This window comes from Saccopteryx leptura, chromosome 1 (assembly GCF_036850995.1).
Source record: "Saccopteryx leptura isolate mSacLep1 chromosome 1, mSacLep1_pri_phased_curated, whole genome shotgun sequence".
Taxonomy (NCBI): domain Eukaryota; kingdom Metazoa; phylum Chordata; class Mammalia; order Chiroptera; family Emballonuridae; genus Saccopteryx; species Saccopteryx leptura.
Genome location: NC_089503.1, coordinates 46,433,989 through 46,443,829, shown reverse-complemented (window position 1 = coordinate 46,443,829; position 9,841 = coordinate 46,433,989). Strand labels below are relative to the sequence as shown.

The window sequence follows — 9,841 nt, the reverse complement described above, 5'->3', positions numbered from 1 at the left end:
TACATGTTATACACAGACTTGCCAGCAATCAGTTTTATTTGGAATATTTAGGCTAAGTGATTCTACAATCTCCAGAAATTATTATTTTACCCTCCTTTCTCTGCAAATCTCTTACATCCCTTCACTTTTCTTGTCCTCAAGTGAGAAGTTGTTGATTTTAGAGACAACCAGATACCTGCTCACCACAAATCTACCAACCCTCCAGCATCATAGCTGTTTATTGTGCTGACCCTCGATTATAATGGATGGAATTGGCGTACTCTATTACTCGTTCATTGATCTCTTTTCCCCTGTGCTGAGGACTTTGCTCCTCCTCTCTTTTCTAAATGTCTCGTGACTTTAGTGACACTGGTGACTCTCCCTTGGGCTTCAAGATTGTATTAATATGTCTGATTTCTCAGTTCTCTACTCAGATGTCTATCGGGCATCTTTATTTTTTAATGTTGTCTGGATCGGTGTGGTATTGCTTCTTCTTTTATTTCTGAATCATAGTTGACATACGCTATTATAGTTTCAGGTGGACAATATAGTGATTCCATATTTACGTACCTTACAAAGTGATTACCACAATAAGTCTAGTAACTATCTGTTGCCATACATAATTATTACAATATTAAGGAGTATATTCCCTATACTGTATATTATATTCTGTCTATTGGGCATCTTAACTGTAGGATATTCAGATTAAAATTCTTGATTTCCTCCTTCCAACTACCCCAAATCTGCTTTTCCTCCAGTCATTCTTCTCTCAGTTCATGGCATGACTGTTCACTCAGTTGTTCAGACCCCACTCTAGGAGTCATCCTTATTCTCTTTTCTTCATGCCCTACATCCAATCTATCTGTGAGTTCTGCTGCCTAAAACACCAAAATATACCCCAGTTCCAGTCATTTCTCATCGCCTCCACCACTATCCTCTTAGCCTTACTCTCCCTATCCCACATCTGATTGTTGTAACAGCCTCCTAAGTGACCTTTCTGCTTTCACAAAAAGACTCCTACATAGTAGCCAAAGTATTTTATAACATAAATCAAATCATTTAACTGTTTTTATCTCAAATTTCAAATTACTGTCTATCACCCTTAGAATAAAATCCTATGCCTTTGTCTTGACCTACAAGGCCCTACATTATCTGGTTTCTGATTGCCTTTCCTTGTCTCCTCCCCGCCACCCCAGCCAGATCTTTCTGTTGCAGTGACACACTGAGCTAGTTCCCACCTCTGGACATTTGTGCTTGCTGTTTTCTCTACCTAAAATGTTCTCAGATGAATCACAAGACTTGCTGCCTCATTTAAGCTCATTCTTTCTTTTTTTTTTTTTAAATACCCTTTCCATTTCCTTTTCCTTTTTTTTTTATTGATTGATTTGAGAGAGACAGAGAGAGAGAGAGAGAGAGTGCAAAGCATTCATTTGTTGTTCCACTTAGTTGTGCATTCATTGGCCACTTCCTGTATATCCTTTGACCAGAGATTGAATCCACAACCTTGGTGTTTCGAGAGGACACTCGAACCTACTGAGCTAAATGGACAGGGCCAGCCCATTCTTAATTATCACCTCCTTAGAATGAACTTCCTTTCCACCTTATCTCTTGATTCTCTAGCCCCTCACTCATTTTCTCTTTTTGTTTACTCATATTTCTGCTCTCTTCTCCCACACCCACCTGACACTAGAACATAAGTACCATGAGAAAAGGAATTTCATCTGTTCACATATAGATGAAAATGGGGGCTTTGAGGTTTAGATTTGTTAGTGAATCACCCTTCAGATCGATTTGCAAGGGTATGGCCAAGATGAATTAAGATAATTCTTCTCTTCCCACATATCTAATTATGCCCACAATTTAATAGAGAAAAAGGATACTGAAAGATGCTTGATGGACCAGAGTATGTCTGACCAAAAAAAACCTAAACAAAAGACAGGAGAAAAACATCCTTTAAAACAGGGGTCCCCAAACTACGGCCTGCGGGCCGCATGCGGCCCCCTGAGGCCATTTATCTGGCCCCTGCCGCACTTCTGGAAGAAGCACCTCTTTCATTGGTGGTCATTGAGAGGAGCACATTGACCATCTCATTAGCCAAAAGCAAACCCATGGTTCCCATTGAAATACTGGTCAGTTTGTTGATTTAAATTTACTTGTTCTTTATTTTAAATATTGTATTTGTTCCCGTTTTGTTTTTTTACTTTAAAATAAGATATGTGCAGTGTGCATAGGGATTTGTTCATAGTTTTTTTATAGTCCGGCCCTCCAACGGTCTGAGGGACAGTGAACTGGCCCCCTGTGTAAAAAGTTTGGGGACCCCTGCTTTAAAATATACCCCTCGTAAAGATAAAAATTGTATCATCTCTCTTCTAGGCAAGGTCATCAAACATTTTCTGTAAAAGGCCAAATAGTAAATATTTTTTACTTTTAGGGCTTTATCACACATAAACAAATGTTAAGGTTGTGTTCCAATTAAACTTTATTTACAAAATCAAGCAGTGGCAGAATCTGGCCTCCAATTATAATTTGTCAATCCTTCGTCTATAGTAGTAAAGCATTTTAGCTAAAAGCTATGCTTCTCAGCCTGCCTTGTAGTTATCTGTGACTAAATTTAGCACCTATCTAGATTAGGGTTATTTCAGTGGGTTCACATTTTGGGCCAGACGATTTTTATTTTACTTTTATTGATATTTAATTCAGGCCATAAAATTCACTAAAGTATACAATTCAGTGGTTTTTAGTACACACCCAGGATGTGTTCAACAATCACCATCTATTCCAGAACATTTTCATCACTCTTAAAAAACCCCGTATCTATTAGCAGCCCCTTCCTGTTTCCCCCATAGTCTGGCAACCACTTATCTACTTTTTTGTCCCTATAGATTTTTCTACTCTGCACATTTCATATAAATGAAATGATAAAATCTGTGATCTTTTGAGACTGGCTTCTTTCACTTAACATTTTCAAGATTCATCTATGTTATACCAAGTGTCAGCATTCCATTTTTTCTTTTACAGCTGAATAAGATTTCACTGTATATATTTACCACATTTTGTTTATCTATGCAACAGTTGAGGGACACTTGAATTTTCTCTACTTTTTAGTTATAATAAAAATGCTTTTATGAAAACCATGTACTGGCTGAGTGATACTATAATAACTCTATGTTTAACCTATGAGGAACTGCCAAACTGTTTTCCAGATTGGCTGCACCATTTTACACTCTGACCAACAATGCATGATTATTCCAATTTCTCCACATTCTTTCCAACACTTGTTAATGTGTGTTTTTTTGATTATAGAGTGTGAAATGATATCTCATTTTGACTTTGTCTGCATTTCCCTAATGACTAGTGATGTTAAGCATCTTTTCATGTGCTTATCGATGATGTATATACTGTCTGTAGAGAAATATCTATTCTAATTCTCTGTCCATTTCTAAAATTGAGTTGTCATTTTATTGTTGAGTTATAGGAGTTTTTAAATGTTCTGTATATTAGCCCTTTATTAGATACAGGATTTGCAAATATTTTCTCCAATTATGTGGGTTGACTTTCTATTTTCTTGATAATGTCCTTTGAAGCACAATAATTTCAAATGTTTATTTTATGGATTTTAGAGAAAGAGAGAGAGACAGAAACATTGATCTGTTCCTGTATGTGCCCTGGCCAGGGATTGAACTGAAGACCTCTGTGTTTTAGGAAGATGCTCTAACCAACTGAGCTATCCAGCCAGGGCTTAATAAAGTTTAATCTATTTTTATTTTGGTGTTTGTACTTTTAATGTCATATCTAAGAAACTCCTGCTTAATCCAAGTCATAAAGATTTATATTTGTATTTTCTTCTAAGAGTTTTGTACTTTTAGTGCTTAGATTTAGGTCTTTGATCCATTTTGAGTTAATTTTTGTATATGGTTTAAAATAGTTCATATATTGACACTGTCATAACCCAAGGACTCCCTGTATTGCCAAGTTTGGTTTGCTATTATTTTGTTTAAGAGTTTTGCATCTATGTTCATGAGTAAGAATTACCCACAATTTCTTTCTTATGTTTTCACAGGATTTTGTATGAAAGCAATACTCGATTTATAAAATAAGTTGATATATTTTGCATTTTTTGTAAATATTTGTGTAGAATTGGTATCATTTGTTCCTTAAATATTTGAAGAAATATCCAAACTTCCCTCTCTCACGTCTGAATTCTAGTTTTCTCCTGATGCCTGCCATTGGCTAAATCTACCTAAAAGCCAGTTGGGGAGGGAATCTTCATTCCCTACAATACAAGGCAGAGCAAGGAATGGGTCTTAGAATGAACAGCAAAAGATCTGCATACCTTCCATTGCTTGAAACAAATTGTGATAAACAGCCTATTTCTTTTTTTTTTTTTTTTTTTTTTAACTAGACAGCCAGACTTGTTTATTTGTCTGCCTTGCAATTTGAATCACCATATCTTAATACCTCCACGTAAGGGGGCAGCACACTTTTTGAGGTGGATAAAACTGAATACCAAAACCAAAAGCTTAACAGCTTGAAAGAACAGTTTCCACAGTTGATGACATGTTCCGGAATTTCACAATTATCAATGAAGAAGGTGATGACATCGATACAGTGCATCTTCAAAAAGTCACCACCAAATATGGATCTTCTGAATTTTTTTTTTTTTTTTTATATAATTTTATTTTTTTAATGGGGTGACATCAATAAATCAGGATACATATATTCAAAGATAACAAGTCCAGGTTATCTTGTCATTCAATTATGTTGCATACCCACCACCCAAAGTCAGATTGTCCTCTGTCACCTTCTATCTTGTTTTCTTTGTGCCCCTCCCCACCCCCTATCCCTCTCCCATTCCCCCCTCCCCCCCGTAACCACCACACTCTTATAAATGTCTCTTAGTTTCACTATTATGTCCCACCTACGTATGGAATAATACAGTTCCTGTTTTTTTCTGATTTACTTATTTCGCTTCGTATCATGTTATCAAGATCCCACCATTTTGCTGTAAATGTTCCGATGTCATCATTTCTTATGGCTGAGTAGTATTCCATAGTGTATATGTGCCACATCTTCTTTATCCAGTCATCTATTGATGGGCTTTTTGGTTGTTTCCATGTCCTGGCCACTGTGAACAATGCTGCAATAAACATGGGGCTGCATGTGTCTTTACGTATCAATGTTTCTGAGTTTTTGGGATATATACCCAGTAGAGGGATTGCTGGGTCATAAGGTAGTTCTATTTTCAGTTTTTTGAGGAACCACCATACTTTCTTCCATAATGGTTGTACTACTTTACATTCCCACCAACAGTGTATGAGGGTTCCTTTTTCTCCACAGCCTCTCCAACATTTGCTGTTACCTGACTTGCTAATAACAGCTAATCGAACAGGTGTGAGGTGGTATCTCATTGCCGTTTTGATTTGCATTTCTCTAATAGCTAAAGAAGATGAGCATCTTTTCATATATCTGTTGGCCATTTGTATTTCTTCCTGGGAGAAGTGTCTATTCATATCCTCTTCCCATTTTTTTATTGGATTGTTTGTTTGTTTGTTGTTGAGTTTTATGAGTTCTTTGTATATTTTGGATATTAGGCCCTTATCTGAGCTGTCGTTTGAAAAAATCATTTCCCATTTAGTTGGCTTTCTGTTTATTTTGTTATCAGTTTCTCTTGCTGAGCAAAAACTTCTTAGTCTGATGTAGTCCCATTCATTAATTTTTGCCTTCACTTCTCTTGCCATTGGAGTCAAATTCATAAAATGCTCTTTAAAACCCAGGTCCCTGAGTTGAGTACCTATGTCTTCTTCTATGTACTTAATTGTTTCAGGTCTTATGTTTAGATCTTTGATCCATTTTGAGTTAATTTTTGTACAGGGGGAGAGACTGTAGTCCAGTTTCATTCTTTTGCATGTGAACAGCCTATTTCTTAACCCAAAAAAGTGCAATTTACAAACTTTGATTATCCTGATGTTCTCTCTTAGCAGATGATGAATATCTTGTTGGCTATTGTATGCATGATCTGGAAGCGTAAGGTCTGACCCACACTTTGGAAACACGAATCACCCTGGGGTGACCCTACAGTAGATAGGCCAGGAACGCAAACATTAGTGGCTCGTTTCAGGCTAGGTCTAGTGAGGAAACCAGGATGTAATTTAGTGATTTGATTACTAACTTCTGTGAAAATTAATAAAGTGAAACCTCATTTAAAATGGAGTTAGGAAGGAAAGAGTGGTGCCGACTGGTAGCTGCTGCAGGGTCATTAGCCAGCATCCACTGTAACTATTGATTGACTGTGGAAGACTGTATCACAATAGAGAAAATTAGAGAAGGTACCTGTGGCGCTGTGTGTAAGGACAGACACAAAACTACAGGTCAAATAGTAGCCATGAATAAAATCAGACTAGACAGTGAAAAGGAATGAATTCCTAGCACTGCAATTTGGGAAATTTCTCAATTAAAAGAACTTTGTTGTCTGAATATAGCCAGTCTTCATGATGTGCTCATGCAGGATTCCCGGTTATGTCTCATCTTTGAATATCTTTCCATTGGATCTAAAAAAAATACCTGGATTCTATTCCTCCTAGTCAGTTCATGGATTCTTCACTTGTTAAGAGTTATTTGTGCCCTGGCTGGATAGTTCGAATGGTTAGAGCGTCGTCCTGATACATAAAGGTTGCAGGTTTCCATCCTTGGTCAGGCCATTACAGGAACAGGTCAGTGTTTCTGTCTGTCTGTCTGTCTCTCTTTCTGTCTCTTCCCTTCCTCTCTCCTTAAAAATCAATAAATTAAAAAAATTCTTAAGAGTAATTTGAACCAGCCCTGGCCGGTTGGCTCAGCGGTAGAGCGTCGGCCTGGCATGTGGGGGACCCGGGTTCGATTCCCGGCCAGGGCACATAGGAGAAGCGCCCATTTGCTTCTCCACCCTCTCCCCCCCTTCCTCTCTGTCTCTCTTTTCCCCTCCCGCAGCCAAGGCTCCATTGGAGCAAAGATGGCCCGGGCGCTGGGGATGGCTCCTTGGCCTCTGCCCCAGGCCCTAGAGTGGCTCTGGTCGCGGCAGAGCGACGACCCGGAGAGCGTCGCACCCTGGTGGGCGTGCCGGGTGGATCCCGGTCGGGCGCTTGCGGGAGTCTGTCTGACTGTCTCTCCCCGTTTACAGCTTCAGAAAAATAAAATTTAAAAAAAAAAAAGAGTAATTTGTACCAAATCCTACAAGGAATTGTGTTTTGTCACTCTAGAAGAGTTCTACAGAGACTTAAAACCTCAAAATCTATTGATTGGCCTGACCAGGTGGTGGTGCAGTGGAAAGAGCGTCGGACTGGGATGCAGAGGACCCAGGTTCAAGACCTCGAGGTCGCCAGCTTGAGCACAGGCTCATCTGGGTTTGAGTAAAAAGCGCACCAGCTTGAACCCAAGGTCGCTGGCTCCAACAAGGGGCTACTTGGTCTGCTGAAGGCCTGCGGTCAAGGCACATATGAGAAAGCAATCAATGAACAACTAAGGTGTTGCAACGCGCAATGAAAAACTAATGATTCATGCTTCTCATCTCTCTCCGTTCCTGTCTGTCTGTCCCTGTCTATCCCTCTCTCTGACTCACTCTCTGTCTCTGTAAAAAAAAAAAAATCTATTGATTGAATGGCAAAGAAACAATTAAACTGGCTGATTTTTGGCCTTGCCAGAGCTTTTAGAATACAGTTGTCCCTCACCATATTACGGTTCACTTTTTGTAGTCTCATTGTATCGCGGATTTTTAAATTGTATAGATCTAATTTTGTATCGAAAATTGTTCGCTATATTGCAGGATTTTGTGGTATATAGACATTTTTATATATTTATTATTTTAATTATTTTTGTTGTAAATAACCATTTTATAGCCTAAAAATGAAAACAATATAAAAACATTAATTAAAACATATTAAAGGAATATTAAACAGAAATAAAGCCTTTAAAAATATATAAATAATAAAATAAATATAAGGTTGCTTACTTTGCAGATTTTTGCCTATCGCAATGGGTTCTGGAACCTAACCTTCAAGAGAGACGAGGGACCACTGTATGTTAGAGTAGTAACACTTTGGATAGATTTCCAGAAATATTGCTGGAGTCAGCCTGCTATTTGACTTCAGTTGACATTTGGAGTATAGGCACCAGATTTGAGGAATTAGCAACTAAGAAACTACTTTTCCATGAATATTTAGAAATTGATCAACTCCAGAATTTTCAGAGCTTTGGGAACCAAAAGTGACCAAAAAGTAGAATCTTTATAGGACTATAAGAATATATTTCCCAAGAGGAAACCAGGAAGCCTAGTATCCCATTTCAAAAACTTGTTTGAAAATGGCTTGGATCTACTCTCAAAAATGTTAGCCTATGATTCTGCTAAACAAATTTCTGGCAAAAATGGCATTGAACTATTCATACTTTTATGATTTGGATAATCAAATGAAGAATATGTAGCTTTCTGACAGTTTCCACAAGTTGTATTATAAACAGATAGCTATATTTTTACTGTCAACTCTATTTTTGTCCTGTGTATTTTTATTTGTTGTAAAACTTAAACTGTACTTCATCTTATAACTTCAAAAGTTGTAACTTAAAATGTAAATACTGTTCTATATGAAGTTAAATATAAAATGCTGTATATGTATATAGATCTAACTATAATAACTATTTGATACTATAAAACTATAAATCTAAAATAAATAAATAAATAAATAAATAAATGGAGTCAGGAGGCCAGAAGGGGGAGCCTCATACCTACCACTCTGTTCAATTACAGACCCCTGCAGGAAAAATGTTCAGTTATGGAACTTGACCCATTTTGCTGAGGTATGGAGAAATTATGTAATTTTTCTACTCCTATGTGTTAAGGTGTGGATTTTGTCTTTAAGCCAAGGCAATCTGACCCATGAGGCTTCACCTTGAGTCTCTCTGATATTGACTCACTTGAATACATAATTCTCAAAAACACATGGTTTGAGTGGGTGGGAGCGACTGGTATATATTTTAGGTAAGTCAATGAAACTGTGATATATAAATGATAAAAATAATTTAGCTGAGGGTTCAAGGGCAGTTTTCCTGACATTATGAGGGAGAAACATGGGCATAATCCAAGGCAGGTATGCATTACTATGCCTAGGATAAAGAATTAAGCTGTACTTGGTCTAAAACGAATCTCTCTGGACAGTCTGTCCCAAGTCTCTTGGCAGCTCTTCACTCCCCTGAGAATTTTGCATTATTGAGTTGATCTCTTTCACTCTTTTCTAACTCTTTTGAACTCTTTTTGATCTTGTTAGTACTTTTCCTTTTGCAATGCCTTTCTCAACAACCCAGTGAGGTAAGCAAGGTAGGTATTCTTATTCTCGTTTTACAAACCAGTTAAATGGTTTGCCTAAGGTCACACTAGAAAGTGGCAGACTCAAAATTAACAAAGGTTATTGTCACCAGATTCTATGTTGTTTACTTTTTGTCACAACACACATTGGCATTCTAAAATACCACCCTCCTTCCCTCTTTCTTTTTCCCCCCCTTGATTTGAGAGAAAGAGAGAGAAAGGAAGTGTGAGATAGAAGCATCAACTCGCTGTTCCACTTAGTTGTTCCATCTAGTTGTGTACTCGCTGACTGCTTCTCCTACATGCCCTGCCCAGAGATCAAACCTGCGACCTCAGTGTACCCAGACAACACTTTATCCACTGAGCCACCCAGTCAAGACCCTTCCTTCTTTCTTCTTTTTTTTTGGCCATTACTCTTTTTGCTTTTTAACTCATCTCTTTCTTTCCCCCCCATAGTCTATTGTACTGAATAATTAACATGCAGCAATAGCAAGCTTTTCTTAGTAACTACGTCTATCTTATCAAGAGATCATG

At 37.7% G+C, this 9,841-nt stretch overlaps 1 pseudogene; it reads left to right on the top strand.

The window, feature by feature from the left end:
- The first annotated feature begins 6,262 nt into the window (after nucleotides 1–6,262).
- Nucleotides 6,263–8,430, top strand: LOC136387981 (cyclin-dependent kinase 1-like; annotated as a pseudogene).
- The last annotated feature ends 1,411 nt before the right edge of the window (nucleotides 8,431–9,841 follow it).